Here is a 19,120-nt window from a genome sequence, read left to right on the forward strand (position 1 = left end):
GCACCTGCTCCTAGACCCTGCACATTTCCTGGAAAAAAAAGTAACATTGACTCTATACCAGGGTAGAACATGGAAAACTGAGCAGTTACTGAAGCAAGTTTGTCAGCGAAGCTGTCTGTACTCAGGCCATCACGTTCATCAGGCAAAGATGGGGAAGATAAAGGGCCTGGACAGGAGTTTAGACAAAATGTATAACAAATAGAATAGATAAACCAAAATATATTTCAATACATACTACAGATGGCTCCGTCGCCCAGATCAGGAAAACATCTCCCCTAGAGTGATACATACTTCCTTCTAGCAGACAAGGAAAACCCAGCCTTTCCTAGTTCCACTAATAGGCCTGCCTTATACATCTCTCGGTCTCCGCAACCCCAGTGCACACATGCACTATCTAGGGGCCAGAGTACAGTGATAATAAATTCAGTGGGTTACACACCACCTCTCTGCTCTCAGCACAAACTCTCTGATTATGCTTGTGGCTAACATTAACCCACGGTGGCCATAAGCACTCTTTTGCTTTTTATCAGTGACCTATAACAACTCTTCACAGCTTGTGCTATAAGACTTTAACCTGCTAAATGAGGGTAAAGGCTTCCATGGCATGCCATCAGCAAAACCACCAGGATTTTAAGACTGCCACATGCCTGATGTATACTATAAAATGTACAGAGAAGCAGGAATCCATTTCCACTCAACAAACTGCTGGTTTCCTCTAGTGCCCCTGTGGATGTGACTGCCAACTCACGCTTCGTGGGCAGCATGTTGCAAACAGCCAAAGCAAGCTGCTGCTCCCTTGGTCAGGTGCTGCTGAGGGACAGCAAAGAACAGTGGTCACACAGACTGTATCACAGACGTGTGTCCTTGTCAGCAGGTGAGCAAAGGCTGGTTCGGAAACTGCATTGCAGCATTACAAGAAACTTTTTAATAGACCAAACTTCCCGTGCAGCTCTCCAGTGCTTACAAAGTTCAGATGCTGTTTGGTCTTCAACACACTCCTGCTGCTGTCTAGGGATGTTGGACAATTCCAGGCAATTTGTTTGTGTTACTGTTTTCTTTCTAAAGGTCATTGTCCAAAGGAATAAACTTGAGTGGAGCTCAAGGGTTCAAAAAGTTTCTTAGCTAGGCTGTCCCACTGCTATTTGACTTGAAATGAACAAAAGCAGATAACATAAAGTATCTGGATTCTGCAAGTTGAACTGCTGCCCTGCTCATGAGCAGAGAGGTCTAGAGTTCTCACCTTTGATGTCACTTGCAGTTAAGGAATTTGCTGGCAAGACTGTTAGTGAATCAGATTACGCTAAATCACTCTGCACCTAATGACTCTCACTAGTGTGTACTTCAAAAAGTCTTTTAGAAAGGACTTTAGTCCTTTGCAGAAAGGAGCACTTCTAGGAAGTGAGGAAAATAAAGTAATTTAAGATTTTGTTAGATACTCAACCATCTTCGTGTTTGATTTTATACTGTGGTAGTCCAGAGAGTCTGTCCTCAGTTACACTGGCAGGCTTTTCATTCTTTTGAGGTTTCATGGTTTCTTGGATTGTGTTTCTTACAAAAACGTGGCTCTCATGGTTTAAACCTCAAGTACTGAGCAAAGTATCATAGCTGGACCTTAAAGTCTGTCCTTCTTCAGAAGTTGCTTTTCCCTAAAGTTATCTGAAAAATTGTGAGAGGCCAGTCCATCCAGTTCCACCCCAACTGAGACATACCAGGAGAGGTTGCTGGATAGGCAGGCCTCTTGTCAAACCAAAGAAAAACAAAATGGTATTCTGGTTCAACATCTTCTTTTGCTCCACAGACCATTAGGCCTACAATTACAAAAGTTAACAATATTTTGAAGGAAATAATTCTTGCTATTTCTACTCAAAAAAACAAGTGGGACAGAAATCTGCTGTTAAACAAGATCTGTCAACTAGTGGAGAGTGGGAGTATTAAGACTCTTTGAATTAGACAAAAGGTAGAGATACTGTGGAATTCATGATGATTTAATTCACCTGAATTTGTCACAACACTTACACGTCCTCTCTCTTCATTTTGTGTCCTGCAGAAATACCAGTTCACATCCTTGCGGTCCACTCACTTCAGTTTAAATAATTTTTTGGAAAGGCAAATTCCTCTGAAGCCTTTAGTAACGTGGCTATTACAATAGAGAAATTTAACTACGTGGTGTAAGCACACACCTTCTGAGTCTAATACTTAGGCCACTGCAATTTGGTGCATTACATGACAAGATGTCAGGTTTCTTGATGAGAGGTGGTAGCTGGGATGCTGAAAGGAATGGACATTCCCTTGGAATAGGTTCAGGAATCTGATTTAACTGCAGGGCAGGCACCCAAACTAGTGCCTGCTCAACATGATGGATGAACTAGCCAGTATATCCTGTAACTGTAATTTCTCATTCGTCTTTGGATTCTGAATACCTTATATTTGAAGCTTGTTGAATGTCAATGCATTGCGGAGCATACTGCTGATGGAATACTTCTGTCCTTCACTTGGTGTGGGCTCATCTCCAAGTCATGGACTACGTCACCATCTTTGGGCTCCAGCGTCTCTGTGCCATTCAACATTTAACAACCCTGGCAAAAGCCAAACAGAGGGCTGGGAACCAGTTTTCTCAAGGGAAAAAATGTCCTTTCATTGTTGGGCTTTCTCTGTGCCTGGGCATGTTAGATTTCACTATTAATCCTGACACAGACCTCATACTCAAAACATGTCTAAATAAAGCCCTCATAACAAATCAGGATTTATTATTCTAATCTCATTTAGGTCATGCAGTGGCGTACAACAGCACAAATGTAGGGCCTTAACCCATAATCCTTAAGGCAGCCAAAGCTTCCGTTGGCTTCAAATAAAGTAATGCCTATGCATCAAGGGCAGGAACTCACCCGCACAAACTAATCAGAGTAATGCAGGTAGCTTTAAAGTAAGAAAACTGTGATTTCATAATTTCAGCCAATACTTGACCAGAAGAAAATTTTCCAGAAGAATTAAATATGTTACTCAGTGAACAGAAGATGGAAAGAGACAGATTCTGTGAAACAGAAGCAGCAGAACACCAGTGCCTTTGTTTCATTTTGGAGTTTTGCCTCTATTAGGGTGGTTATACATAGATTTCAGGCTCTCCTGCAGACTTCCCCATTGCACAACACACAATAGGAGGAGACTCAAGCTTGGAGATGCACTCTGCATTCCAGACTGGTAAGAAAGTCTTGAATACCCTGAAATTTCTGTCCATGCTGCACGTTCCTTGGGGTTTAAAACAAGATTCAGCAATCTGTAGATCTAAGATTAAAAAGCATTGAAAAGGGTTTTTGTTGCTTTTCACTGTTTAAATCATTCTTCGCAGCCTTCAGTTTCCTGGATGCCTCCATAACGCAGGAGGATACATTAAATCCATGTTAGCTCAAGTAGAATATATTCTTTCCTTCGCTAGCCTTCTCTGCTTTCTTTGACTTACGGTTTACCCCCTTCTTTGCACCCCTCCCCACCCTGCACTGGAAAAACCCATAAAAGAGGAACTAAAGCAGTTAGGTATTTCCCTTCAGTGGGGATTCCCTTAGATATATCAGTCAGCTGGGTATGAGCTGACTAGAAAAGCACGGCAGACTAGACGTGGACTGACAACAGAGAGGTGGATTTGAGTGCTAAAGATCACTCGGCCCAGTGTCTGGGGTTTTATACCATCTATGACACATCCTGGCAGGGAACACATCTTCTCTTCACAAGAACCTTGATGAGTAAAAAATAAAAGCCCATTTAAATACGGATTATTTTAGCCACATCCAGCACAGGGTGTTAATTACTTTTCTTCCCTTGGCTTCTGATACTTAAGACAATACGAAGCACCTGGCTCACAGCTAATAAAGCCCCATGTTAGAAATCATGTGCTTCAGCCCTGACTATCTGCTCGTCCAAGGTGCTGAGAATTCAGCTGTGGAAGAAAAAAGCCCTGAATCTTACTGAATCCTTCTCAGGTTAATGCCTGGAGAGGGTTTTTAACTCCAGTATGCAACATCTACTCCAGTTGGTGCTGACATCCATACTAGCTCAGAGGACTATGCAATGTTAGAAAGTGGGCTCACAGACGGTCAGAGAAACTTGATGTTTCCTCACTTTCCTAAACTGTGTTTGGCAAGGCTGCCCTCTGAATGGTCACTGCAGAAACTTTTCAGCTGTAGGGCCATCCTTGGAGTAGTGATGAAGACATTTTTGTTGGTGAGAGGCCTACAGAACTCCAGTCTGGCCTTTCTGGGATATAAAAACAGGGTGGAAACGGGTAACCAGGGTGGCTGGAAGCAAAGGATCGTGTTTGGGACTGCAAGGTGATGTAGCTGTGCAGAGGAACAGCAAATTCCTGAGCTACGTGTCAAACCTACAGCTCAGGGATGAATTTCCACAGGATGAGGTTTCTTTGATCATTAGTGAATCTGTACTGACATCTGCAAAGACCTGAGAGACAAATGTAACTCCTGGGCTAAAACCAAATAGCAAACAAACCCTTGCAGCAAATTTGCATTCAACATTTAACACACAAGGTTCAGCCAACAGCACCCTTCCTTGCCCTCTATGCGTGTATCATTTGTATGTTGTATCCTATTTTTTTATGTGCGTATTTATGCTGTTACTTTCCTGCTGCCATATGATTTGTACAAGCTGTCAGCCTACACCGGTGGGTGAAGGACTCTGGTAGCTCCTCCAGGTTCAAGTGGAGGAACACTTGGCACCTTACCTGGTGGAGCAGAAGGGTGTCACCTACAGCCCCCGGGTCTGGGCAGCACCCTCACCCCCTCCAAGGTGCCCCTCCGTCAGCAGAAAGGAGGCGAAACAGCCTGGGACCCCTCACCTCGAGCCACCGGCCCTCTGTCCCCTTCTGCCAACAGCAAGGGGCAGGGAGGGCTCGCTCATAGCCTCTGGGAGTGGCCACGACGCCACACCCGTCTCGCCCCGAGGCGCAGGGCCACGGCGGGAGGCTGAGGCACGAAGGCAGCCCCGGGCCCTGAGGACAAGGAGCGGCGGTGGGCGGGCGGCCGGCGGGCCCCGCGGGGCCCTTCCCTCAGGCCCCGCGCGCTGCGCCGCCCGGCCCGGCCACGTCCCTCCGGCACCACCGCGCCCCCTAGTGGCGCAGCGCCAAGGCCGCAGCGCCGGCCGGGACCGGCTGGAACCGGCGGTGGGCGGGCGGCGGGGGCGGCTCGGGCCCGACGGGGTAGCCGGGCTTGGCTGCCGGCATGCCGCTCTGCAAACGTGGCCGCTTCATGTGCTGAAAACCGGGCACGGCTCTGGGAGAAGAAAATGAGAAATGGGAAAGGTTTTACCAGCTGCTTGTTGCCGGCTTTAAACTCTGTTTGTGGGGTTTTTTTTTCAATCGTTATTATTAGTAGGGCTGGCAGGGCGGGGGCAACAACTTCCCCTCACAAAGTTGAGGGCAGAAGCGGAGCTGGGCTGGGGGCAGGCGGCCGGGCAGCACACGGCCTGCCCGGGCCGGCGGGTCCCCCCGGGTGCGAGGGTCGGTGCCGCGCAGTTACCTCAGCAGCTGCCTCGTCCCCGACCCCGCAGGGTACGAGGGATCTAACCCATGTGCTGCGGGTCGCTTATTTTATTGTTTGTTAAAGCTGCCACGTGTGTACATACAGCATTCAGAGTTACATGGGAGCTGGGGGCTCGGCAGGCCATTGACTCCTTCCTGGTGATGACCTGAGAAGGACACGGTGAGATGGGGTTGCAGCTGCTCACTTTCCCCTCCAGCTCGCTGTGTCCTAGAGGGCATCTGCTTTTCTGTAATACTTGCCTGTGAAGACGCCTGTTTTCTTCATAAAACTCCCCTGAAAGAGGAACAGCAGAAGTTACACAGGTTCATGTCCTTCAGGCAGCAGCATTTAGCCAGGCGGTTTCCTGTCCAGACCAGCAGCTTTTCCGGATTTACCCCTGTGGCAAAGCAGTAGCCAGCAGTATCCTGCTCTTTTCTTTGTTCTGATGGCTTCTGCAGGGTTTTATTTGTTAATGAACTGTGGCTCAGTTGCAGAAATCAATTGAGCTTTATCTCCTCCTCAACATCATTAAAATACATTTATGTGAAAAATAAAGTTAATAGTAGCTGGCTTAAGAAAATGTTGGTTTTATTGGGGGAAAAGTGCCAAGAATATGTTGTACACTTGTAAATGGAACTGCTTTTGTTTCTAACACAGTAAAATAAGAGATGATCATTTCATGAATTTAATAATCATGCCAACTATTTATGTTTGTTTATACTGTGACAGAACATTAAATGCATTAGACTTCAAACGGCCCAGCTGAATAAATTGCCCTAGTGGGTGGAGCAGAGGACGGTAAAAAGTGTGAAAAAAATAGTGAAAAAAGAGGAAAGGAGAAAGTTTGAAGAAACAGAGCTGCAGATGTTATTACAGGAACTACATTAAAGAGAGGCTGCTTGGAGAAAGTAAGTGCTATGCAGATCTCTTAACGTTTGGGGAATTTTTGTAAAATTCTCATGAGCAAGTTCTTAATGATATTATCATGTGGACAGCAAAAACTTTGTCTTTTTCATTTCTTTTCATAAACCTGTGTCTATATAAGTTTGTTATATTAAATAAGCATCTTAACTACAATTATAATTCATTAATAATCATGTTTCATAATACATTTATAATAAATCATAATGATAAAGACATCTAGCTATATTAATACACTACATTATTATTAAATATAAATATAATGTGTAACTAGATAATAAATTATAATGTATAATTATTAAGTAATCAGATATTAACTATGTAAATATTAGGAAATGGTGGAATTAAGGTTGTCAGTGGAAGTTTTGTTTGAACCCTTTTGCTAGTGCTTTTTGGTGTTACTTATAGTGATTGCTTTTCTCCCAGGATCCTTGCTGCATTCAGAGAACAGACTGGTAATGCAACAAGTGTTCTAGGAGGAACCAGAGTTGTTAGGAACTGATATAGTTGTTAGTAGGGTGTAAGATATATGCGAATTGGGGCTTGGTAAAATAAGGGTTTGCATAAGGGCGTATCAGGTCTTCGTAACTACAGGATGAGGAGAGCTAAGGAGCTTCTCAGAGAGGAGAGGGTAGAAACTGTCCAGTGCTATGTGCTGTGAAAGGAAAAGGGATAGAATCATTTAACAGCTGGGATGGAGGGCAGGGAGTAGGTATTTATCCTGGACATACTTCTGTCACCTCCAGCTGCGCTGGCTGTAGTTTATTTTGGAGCAAAATCCAGTATAATACAATGGCAAATTTCCAGTCCTCTTATAGAACAGACAACATTGCAGTAAAAGGACTTACATCATTTTTGCTATTAAAACATTTTAAGAGATGTGTTCCTGTGTGCAGCTGTATTTGCTTTAACTATGCCATTGCAGAGAATGTTTCATCAGAAACTGCTGTCTTCTGTTTTATTTTTCACACTTTGTTGGCCCAGGTTTTTTAAAAAGTAATGAACGTCTAAATATCAGGTAGGCAAAGGTGGTACAGCCACTTGATCAATGAATAGAAAAAATATACAGAATTTCTAACTACCTTAATGAAGGAAACTGAGCAGCTGAATTTGAGTCTGATTAATCAGTATGAAACATTTTGAGATGTGCGTAACCTAATTTGTCAGTTTAAGTGTGAGAGATGTACTGAAGAGACCTCAGTCAGTGGCATCAATGACAAAGCTAAAATCAAAAGTGATTTTAACTAATTGACAATGCTTGTTGGGATTGTCATATGTTGGGCCTGGTTGTCCCAATTGTTTCTCAGGTTGGTGACATCAGGTGTCATATGTAAGTATTGGGGGTTTTTGAGAATACCAATTGTAGAGAACCACAAGTATAAAACTGTAGTCTTATGAGGCCTACGGCCGTAGGCCATTTCTTGCACCTTGCTGAAAGTGTGTCCTGTGTTCAAAGACATGGCAAAAGAGTATAAAGATATGAAGAAGAAGGAATTTCCAGGACTCTGTCTTCAAGGGTAGGATATGCAAGCCTCTGTCTGTATCTTCAGACAGCTTTGGTTGTAATTTAGTTAGGATCTTATCAAATCTGTTCTAATGGCCTACCTATTTTATTGTGTTTATGTCTATGAGTAATTTTTAGTTAAGAGAAGCAAAACAGTCACTTCAGAGAAAGTTTTCAATAAAAAAGGCAGTGTGATCTGGTAGTCAGAAGTCAATTGGGAGGGACGGTCGATTTCCCCCATAGAGCTCTATAAAAATCAGTTGCACAAGAAAAAATCAGTCTTCCAAATGTTTTTATTAAGCCACACTAAATGTAAATTATTTTCATTTGTTCAGTTTGCAGGACTTTTTACAAAGAAAGTGATTTTTATTAAAAAAAATGTGAAAACGTGAAGCTAGTTATTCGCACAGTATATCCTCTTTATAAAAGCCCATATCCACTTTATAAAAGTGGTATATCAAAAGTTAATTTAATGTTAGAAGAAATGGGGTATATTTTGGAAAAAAAATCTTTGCTAAAAAGTAAAGCAACTACCTCTTCTTCTGTACTTTCTATTGAAAACACAGTGATTGACAAATACAGAGACCACGGAAAATTCTCAGCCATTTTTAATTAACTGTAAAATACACAGATTAATGAGAAGAAGATACAAACGTCTCTATTGCATTTTGTGATAGATACCTGTCTATGCAAAGCAGTTAAAAATTCCATCCTTTCAGGGGGATTCTGCTGGGAACTGGGGTTGTTTAGCCTGGAGAAAAGGAGGCTCAGGGGATACCTTATCGCTCTCTACAACTACCTGAAAGGAGGTTGTAGCAAGGCTGGTGTTGGTCTCTTCTCCCAGGTAACAAGAGACAGGATGAGAGGAAATGGCCTCAAGTTGTGCCAGGGGAGGTTTAGATTGGATATCAGGAAAAATTTCTTCACCAAAAGGGTTGTCAAGCATTAGGAACAGGCTGCCCAGGGAAGTGGTGGAGTCACCATCCGTGGAGGTATTTGAAAGACGTGTAGGTGTGGTGCTTAGGGACATGGTTTAGTGTTGGACTTGGCAGTGCCAGGTCAACGGTTGGACTTGATGATCTTAAAGGTCTTTTCCAAACTAAATGATTCTATATAGACTTAACAGTCTGACTGTGTGTGTTAGCTTTCTTTGTATATTTTTTGCTTTTATTAGCTTCAACCACATTTTTCATAATTTTTTACATTTAAGCAATTATATAAGGCTTTTTTTTATTAGCTTTGGTAATACCAAATCTGGGAATTTCTAAATTCTGTAAGAACCTACATGCTGCCAGATTGTTAGAAAGACGCTTGAGCATCACTAGAAGTGGAATAGGTAAATTTACTGTCAGTTGCACCACTTGTCTTTTGGGGCAGAGACAGATAACACTGATTTTATCCCCCAGCTTAGGGGGGTGTATTTCTGTCTTGGAAACTATGATTGCTTTCTTAGTTGAAGTCACTGTATATATTGATTTCACTCAAGTTTGTATAATATACTGGCTGAAGATCTAATCCAATGCGAATTCTTACACATGATCAGGGTGTCCAGGAATTCGTGGTAAGAATTAATCTAGTCATTGCATATGTGTTCTGTGTCTATCCACTCACATGATCTTGGAAAGCATATTTCAAATGCAGTCTATCCATTTAAGTTCCACATAAGTGTCGAAATTGCATGTAGTTACAGTAAGCAAATATAATGGCTATAAATGACCTTTCCCAGTTTCAGTCTAGGTATTTTTGGTTATGTAATTGGTAAGAGTAATCGGAATCAAATATTCATGTCAGCTGGATCTTGGAATCACTGCTACTCTGCAGGAGCAACCTCTAAAATAAAATAAACTGCATGAATGTACATATTCTAAAAAGAAAGAAAATGTCCCCCCAAACATAAATATATAATCAGATCATGAACTGGTTTAGGTATACCATTATTTTCAGTACTGACCTTTGTGTTTTTATTATTGTATACCTCAATATGGCTAAAGAGTTTCTGTAACTACATGAAATAAAGATTTTTAGATCAATAATTTACAGGTGATCTTCAAAAAAAAGACAAGTTAGAATATGCTGAATGTGCTTAATCACAGAGAGTCACTATTTACTACTTCTGGATCAAATGAAAGACATTCTTTGCAAGCTCTCACACACACAGACACCATCTTCCTCGTGCACAGTGGCTTAGATTGTCCTTTTTTTTGTTTGAATTTAGCACATATTCAATGGCCAGAAGTTTTGGAGTAAAAAATATGACTATGATAATACCCAATTTAACTTTTCATCGCAAGCTCCCAAATAAGGTTGGTACTATAACTAAAGTGCTAATTAAGATTACTCTGGGAAATATATATTTTCATATATGGTAACATAATTTATTAATCTTGTTATTAGCACTGAAATTAAGTGCTCTTTCTGTGCATAAGCTTTCTAGTCATTGCCCCTGCTTTTAACATACGTGTGTGTGTAGTGACTGGAGGCAGCTGGAGGCCACGTACAGAGAACATGACCTATTAGTATGTTTAGTAAAAAGGTGTATTTCTCTAGATTTAATGTAACAGGTCTAGCAGAAGCTTTGATCAGCCCCTTTACTGCAGGTGTCTTTATGGCAGGGGCCAGTGGAGGGTGCTGTTGTTACTTTTCTGTACCGGAGCATGGTGGAAAAAGCCTGAGTGTGAAGTTGTACTGGAAGAAGTAGAGTGTGCCAGGGTCGGGTCCTGCGGTTCCCCTGCCAGCATGGCCTGTGTAAACTCCCACCCACCACAGCCTCGAAAATCTACGAAGTAGTTAATAATGGTTGATAGTGAGCACCATCTCCAACCTGAAAGACAGGGTGTGTTAGCTACAGTGTGACGGTGGGGGAGAGGTGGGGGAGCAGGAAGGGAACAGCTTTCTTTGAGAAAGAGTCTGCAGCAGATTGCTTCAAAAAGCTCTGTGGTAGGAGTCAGTTGTTTGTCTCACTTTCAACGTGTAAGCCTTGACGCGTTGTCAGGCAAGACGTTCTCGTCAACCACTGGACTCTGTCATGCTAGGTGTTTGAGTTTGTCCAAGCTCTGTTTCTATTTTGAAATATCCCTGCGGAGCTGCACAACCTCCTTTAACGTAAGCTTTGGCTGCATAGGTACATCCTTTGTGGTGAGCTTTTGCTTCCTTTGTGATATTGTAGCTTCTTGGCTGTTTTCAAGCAATCCTGATGCCAACCTTGAAAAGTCACTTTTTAGAGGTTGCAAGGTATGCAGTAATAAAAGTATCAGGTATTGTAGCCCATTCATGTTGAATAGCATATGCCTGGATCTTTGCTGGTTGACTTCACAGGTGTGGGACATCTGACAGGGAAAAACTTGCTGGAGCCCTCAGCTTCTGCTTTGCTATATCTGCAGTTTGCCAGATATCCTAAAGAGAAAGCCTGCAACACCAAGAAGTCTTTAACACTCACCGAATAGAGTGTGAAGACAGAAATAAACTATTAGACATAGGAAGCAGGAGTCAATCTCATCAAGAAATAACTTCTAAATATGCAATTTAAGCCTCTTAGGGCCTCCTGTGTGCTGCTCTGTCTTTTTGGTTGGCACTAACTTCACCCAGTTTTTGCTCTTTGGACCAGTACCGGTGCCTTTCTCGTGCCTAGAGAGTCAGATGTGCCTATTCCTTTCTTTTCTTTAAGCATCCTTCTTTATTACTGAGTGGCAGCATTTCTTCTTTATTCAAATACAGCAGGCAGTCATTTAGAGAATTCGCTCATCTTAGCTGAGCATTACTGAACAGAAGAGGGATCTTCAAAGAAGAGATCCATTTGTTTCATGCAGGGTGCCAAGACCAGCAGGATCAGCAGACCTTGGGTTTTATTTGGTAGGGCTGGGAGTGTACGCATGGTTAGGCAGCAGTCCACCTCTTTCTTCTTTGCCTGCAGCATTGGGTAGCCCAAGTTGTTCTCTTCTGATTGCTGTTTCTATGTGATCAGCCCCCCTAAAGTGAACGGGACAATTTGCCTTCACAAATGCTGGCAATGTCAGTGCTTATATTTGTATCCTCTGACTTGAAAGACTCAGGTTCTCTTTCCCACCATCCTTCTCTCACCTGACTCCTTTTTGAAATCCAGTTTTTCCCCTCCCTGGTTTATTCGTTCTCAACTGAAAAAAGATATCCTCAAAGTAAGGAGCGAGGTTACTGAGGCCAGTGGAAGTCCAGCAGGCTTCCTCTTCTCAGTGCTGGGTCTGGCTCCGCCACAGCTAGGAGCAGCTGAAAGCAGCTGCTTCAGATGGTGGGTCAGTAACCGAGTTGTTACTCTGCTGAAGCAATGCATGCAACAAATGTTTATGTCTGGTACCAAAAGGGATAAAGCATGTTCAGTGAAAATGGGCTCTTTGGAGATGGCAAAAGCCTTGTCCTTAGGCGAGGCTGAGCGATTCGGGGGGATTTCTGTTTAAGTCAGTCTGAAAAGCCTGAGAAAACTGTAGTACACTGTAGGGAATGTTCAGAAATCGTAGAAACTAGAAAAAGTTTTCAGAGTTAGTGTCAGTGAAATAATAAGGGTAATGTACTTCCAAGTTCTTCTGTACATATAATATATATGATTCTAAATACAAACCCCCAGGTTGCAAATGCTCAGGCAGAAATGTTCCCAAGTTTTGGAGAATACTTAGATGCATGAAACATGCAGGGCATGCTGATGAATATGTGGAAATGAGCATCGGCAAACAAGAAAATTAAGTTAGTCTTGGTCGTAGTTTGCCATGTAAAATGGATATGATGCTGTGGAAACTTTAAAGGTAAGGTGTTATTCAGGCAAGAGTCATTCCAAGCAGAAGTTCCTCTCTAATTCTCCTATCTTTGTACTTTGCTGTCTTTGGATAGAGGGTTATTTGAAAAATACTCCGCTGTCAGGGGCGATTTGCTGCCGCTGTTGTGTTAAATCAGTCTGTTTGTTTTACTTTACTCTGAAGCATACATCCTGTTTTCAAAGTGATGGCATGATTTATGGAGATCAGAAACAGCTTGCAGATATTTAAGACCAACCTTTTAATACCTCCACCACACAGAATGGAAATTGCTGCAGAAGTTTTGTATCTTTACTTACTGAATTGTAATTTGTCAGTCATATGCCCCTGCAGTAAGGCTGAAGTTGGCAGCCAGCAACGGAATTCCTTATTACATATTCACCTTAAAAAAACTGATTCTTAATTTTCCCTTGTGATTTTTTTATTCTTTTCTGCCATTTGGTAGCCCCCTGAATATCTGAAGTTGGTGAGCTTTGCTGAGGCTTGTGAGCATTAAGAACAACTACACAGCTTCACACTCTGGATACCCACAGAGATAGTTATTAGTTGAAACTGGCGTTTGTCTCAGGAAGAAACATGATCTGCTCTACTTCAGAAAGCTACTTCTGGTTGTCAGGAAATCTCCACCGAGTTTCCTGCATGTCTTCTGATTTGCCAGGTGGACAAGCTGCATTTCTTTGGTGCCTTAATTTTTCTGTTTGTGAAGTGCAATAGTAATAAATGTTTCTTAAATCACCAGGAAAGGTTTTGAGATTTGACAGAGTAGTAATGGAAAGTGCTGTTGAGACTATTATACCGTGATTGCTGTATGAAAATCTGCTGTATGCTTTAGCACTGCTGCAGGGAATAAGCTGCAGAAAATAATTACATTTTGGATGAGGCAGAGTCCTGTGCTGAGTACTTAAATAACTGAATTGTATTTACTAATATGGAAGAAGCAGAGGGCAGTAGATTTCCCTCAGGAAGAACACAATGCTCTTGTTTGTTCAAATGCTGTGGCTCATTTTTCAGAAGTTAGATTCCCTCCTCAGATGATAAAAATGTAAATATCAGTACATCCACAAAAATCAATAATTTTGTTAAAACTTAGGTCCAATGTAATACACATTTTCCCCCATTGTTTGTTTTCAATAATTGCATCTCCAAGTATTTTCATACTATATAAGCTGTGTACACATGGTCAATAGGAGTCTCTAAATGGCAATTTCATATTGTATGTAATAGCTCTAAAGATGGGTGGGATTGCTGAATCGGATCATTGTTTTAAGGGACAATTGCGTTAAACACATAAAATGCATAAGTAAGAATTTTTGTATTTCAAGAAAAAAATAGAGAATTAAGAACTAGATTTAGATGGTCTTAATTTGGGTAATACTTTTTCTTTCTTAAGTCATTTCCTCAAGTTTAGTGGCCTTACTTGTAAATAAGAATAACCCATGCTGGTAGATCTGTGCTTTGAAAGATCTGTGCTGCTGGAAAGCATTCAAGTGTTTTTCATGCAGGAAGTTTGAGAGAATCATAAAAGATTTGCAATTAAAGGAAAACAGACGTGAGTTTCTCTGAGAAAGAACTCAAGGAATGAGAACTGGTCAATGAGCCATAAAGTGGGTCAGCCCTAAGATCCCAAAAGGTTAATAAAAAGCCTCTTCTGGAAAAAGGCAAGGAAGGAAACTGGGAAGAACATAACCGGTACAGAATTAAAGGCCCTTGCGGGGAAAAGGTAAAGGAGGAGGGTGTTAACGGTGGGTTCAGAGAGCTCAAGGGAGAGAAGACATGACAAGAAAGATCATTTAGGTAGAAGTCCAATAGTAACTGCAGAGCAAGAAGAAATAATGACTTGAAAGGTTTTGGTAACCTTTCATTTTCAAGTGTAACTTTTTCAATTCTAACAGTCTTGCTGTCTCTCACCTTTGAAAAACCTATAAATATGGCTCTCACTGCAGACATACAGGTACATTTGTATCGCTAAATGAGAGGGCCAGGGATCTCTCTCATGCACTGGACCCCTGAATATCCAAACTGCTAAAGTGTTACCTGCCTGCTCCAAACGGCTCTTTCCAAGACAAAGCACAGGAGTGGTCTGGGGACAGTTTGCTCCAAGGACCACACTCAAAAGGCAGTCACAAGCCAGGACCAGACTCCATTCTTGGCCCTATCTAATCTTCCAAAGCTAGCCCAAAGGCATTGCAACTTCAAATACCTGCACATACCCTCGTGTCACAGGCTGTGGCACATAACATCTACCCTTAGTCTTGTGCTGTAGCAAAACCACTGCTGCACTGCATAATGGTTCAGTTTATTTCAGACACTGTGAACTGGGGAGAAAAAAGTAAATTTGTGTCCTAGGGCTACAGTAACCCAGCAGACATCGTGGGCTAAATGCTATGTAGTGTGGACACAGCCAGTGAGATCTAGGGGTTAGCAGTTTGGACACAATCCAGTCCTTGCTACTGGGCCTCAGGGATCACACCCTGTCCTTCTTGTAATTGGGAGTGTAGACTGGACACAGAGTTTGTTCTCAGCAGCCTCTTGTAGAAACAAAGAGAGTTCCTCCTTTTCTTGCTCCTACCCTGTCACTTCTCCAATGAATAAGTTACTGCATCAATCCTAGTGTTTGCAAATAATGCCTCTTTTTCCCAGGGGCAGCATGATTGTTTCTGTGCAGAGTTGCTTTAGTGCAGGTCCTCATGTTTTATTGTTGCTCTGTGACAAAACTGCAGTGTTACATCCTAGGCTAAAACACTGAACTGTGTTTGGGAAGAAATGAGCGGGCCACTGTTTATATTAGTCTGCAGATTCCAAGTGAAATGAACAGCAATATAAGTCCTTGGGTCAGGAAGAATAAATAACTGTAATTCATGGAATTACTCCTGATTTTTTGGGTCTGGACTGTTTCAGCCAGGGGAAAGTTGACAGTCTTTACATGTTTTTTTAAAAAGGAGAGAAAAACCTTCTTTCAGCATTATAAATGCATGGTGTGATACAGCCAACTATATGCATTATGTCCAACTAATTTTAAACATAATTTATCTGCAAACGCACAAATTAGGCCTTCAGATTAAAAATGTGCACGTCTAATCTAAGAATAAATGATTTCTTTATAGTACCTTATGGCTACAGTTTCAACTCAAGGTACTAGAAATCTTATGAAGAAAAAAAAGATAAAGAAATTTTAAAAATGGTGAAAATATGGAATTGTTACCCGCCAGTTTTTACCAGCGTTTTGTGTGGAATGATCAGCAGAATTGTCACTCCAAAATTTTGCCTGTTGACAATGTTCTTGGAGTCTAAGCTTACAATTCAGCCATCCCCAGGTAAGCTTTTGAGAAGAAACATTTAACTTTTGAGCACGCACTTATGTCCACCCCACTCAGCAAATTATCTTAAGCTCACAAATAAATTTCAGTAACTTGTAGGAAACTGGTGTGTGCTGAGTGGATTCCTGAAGGCAGAAAGCTGTTGGTGTAGCTAACTTTGAACAGTTGACCAGGAGAGGTCAGGAAACACATCTTTTTTTGGATGGAGGAATTTTCTTTCTTAGTAGACCTTGACCAACAAAGAAAATGTTTACAAGCAACCTCATTAAAGGAAATATTAATACCTAGTGTTCAATCTGGCTAAGCATGGACTTATATAGGGAACTTTGTTCTCCCTCTATGCAGGGCTTTCACAGCTATCTCTACACGTAAAGATGAACCACAATCCAATTTTGAGACCATACAGTTAGTAAGAGTAGGAGTTATCTTTATTAAATATTTCTTCCCTTATCCAATCCTGTTGTAAAAACCAGTATTTAAAATCGTTGGCCTTTGCTGCACCACAGCATCATCTCCCTGAATGAAAATCAGTTTCTCTGCTTTACTCACAGCTGCTCAAGGTAATGATATATTCTCCTGGGTGTATTTCACTAGCTTAGGCAATGGATTCCACTTCAGAAAATCAGTTTCAGAAATGTCTTTTTCCTTGTAAAAGAGATCATCCAATCAGGATGGGGGAAAATGAGTTAAGTGTCTTCTCTAAATTGTCATGATAATTTAGACTCATCTGAAGAATCATGTACTCTTTTTCTAAATAACAATTGCTGCAAGTTGTATTATACTAGCAGGCAGGGAATCTAGGCAGAGCCAGGCTCCATGAGGCTCGGTGCTCTATAGGCACAAGGAGCAGATGTGGGATAGTAGCTTGGCTGTCACAGGAGAGACGGTGCCAATGTTTCAGACTTTATTAGCCCTTTTGAATGTTTGTAGAAAAGTTATGGCTGAGCTTCTCTTGTAATTGTTATTGAATTTCTAGCCACCGCTAGCATCAGACCAGTGCTTGGCCTCTCTTTTCTTATTGACTGTCATCTAGAAGCTTTGGTGCTGGACTCAATGCAACACCTTTTTTGTGTGTTTGTGTACAACTGAAATTCACAGTCATGGCAGTCAAAGCTTGGATCCCAAGTAAAACAGAATATAAAAGCTAGCAGTGCTTGTGGTTTGGGTGCACATTCAATCTGAAGTGATGAATTAATTTGAGTTGCATTAAATACCATCTCATCACCAGACTACAAGGAGATGTATTTTCCCTGCATGTATTTTCTGTGTTCTGAAATCTGACACAGTAAGATATCAGTGGGTCAGAGTAGTGATTTCTTTAGCCTCGGAGTAGATAGGAGCTAAAGGATACCTTTTCCATATCTGTCTTCCTGTCCCATTCAAATTGCTTTTCCACATGCCATTCCCATTGTTTAAAAAACAATGTTCCTTCTTATTGTAATTGTTTTTTGCATATATGAGAAACTGGTCATACATTTTGTCTTCCTGTCTCTCCTGTGTGTTTTTTAAAAGTCTGAAGTCAGCTGTTAGTGTCTGTTTGGAGTCTTTTGTTGCACAAAGCTAAAACTTTTAGATAATAACAAAACAGTAAGACTTGGAGTAGGTGTAGTAGTTGACTTGGAGTTGGTGTAGTGGTTGGTGCTGTGCTGAATATTTAAATAGAAGACTCATTCTATATCTTTTTGCCCTATTACAACTCTCTCTTAATACAGAAAAGTCCTAGTATTCTTACTGGATTAGAGACTTCATTCTTGAAAAACAACAAGCATTAGGATATAAGAAGGATATTTTGATAAAATATTAAAAAAGATTAAAAGCGTCATATTTTTCATGTCGCTACATGACAGATGGGAGGATTGTAAGGCTGCTTTTTGTATCTAGCCAGTTTCCGTGATGCTGATATTTTTCTGTTCCATTTTCCGTCTCATTTTTCCTAAGTTATAAACTGGGATGAAGAAAAGTGTTCGTGCTTCTATATAAGCGTAATGTCACTGCATAACTTCCTCTGTGATAATTTTTTTCTATCCCTTATTAATATATTTATCAGTTCTGATAATGGGACATAGAAACAGATGAAGGTAACCCTAGAAATGTAAACAGTCTCTCCTAGCCCTAGACCTAGGAAGGGCCTGAGAGAGACTGTTTCTCCCATGCTTCTTGCCCTGCTCCAGGCAGTTACTAATCTGTTACTGTTATGTACCGTTCTATCGCAGCAGTGTATCTCTTCTGTACTGACCAGGTCATTGGCCAAGTGTTAACACATCCCCATTCTTGCCCAGCTGTTCTCCAGAACAGGATATGAGTTCCCAAGGAGCTTGTCCTTTTGTTGCCCTGTAAGAACTCTGCATGAGAGAAAAAGAAGGGATTCTACAATATTCTGTACCCTGCACTAATGCAGAGGGTGAGATACAATATTGCCCTTCATGTGCATCTCTTATCAAGCGCATCTAACAGCACTTCAAAATTAGTCCCGTTCTGTAGAGAGTTCTGCTGCAAAATACGCTTTTTTTTGAAGTTGTTCCTGAGCCTTGTGACCTCCATAATGATACAGGATCATGTAGATTTACAAAGGGAATGTCATCATGTTCCACTGTAATGAACAATGAACATTAAGTTCCAAGACACAGTGATTTAAATTTATGATGCTCACTCCATGATCTTCCTGCAAGCTTTGCCTTTGCTTGTGACCTTCTGATTCCCATGACCTTGTCTCTCTAAAAAATGCTTCTTCTCAGCAGACCTCAGTCCTGTTCTTTCCTGTCATTATCCCGAATGCTCAGTTCTCTCCAGTTTATTACCACATGGTTACTCTGTCCTTTGATGATCCATCTACTAGAATGCTTTGTCATCTTTGGACAGCAAAAGCTCATCATGAGGGGCCCAGGGCATTGCTTTCCTTCCTGCAGTCACACCAGCAAAGGAGACTAACTCCTGGGGAGGAGCTTGAGAAGGTCAGGAGAGTCACAATATCTGCAATCCCCTTTTCCAAATCTCCTCCCATGTAGGCAGTGGAAGTTTTCAAACACATGTGCGTGAACACCTGTGAGATATTTTAGTACCATATGAACATAGAAA

This window comes from Nyctibius grandis, chromosome 1, assembly GCF_013368605.1.
Source record: "Nyctibius grandis isolate bNycGra1 chromosome 1, bNycGra1.pri, whole genome shotgun sequence".
Lineage (NCBI taxonomy): Eukaryota > Metazoa > Chordata > Aves > Nyctibiiformes > Nyctibiidae > Nyctibius > Nyctibius grandis.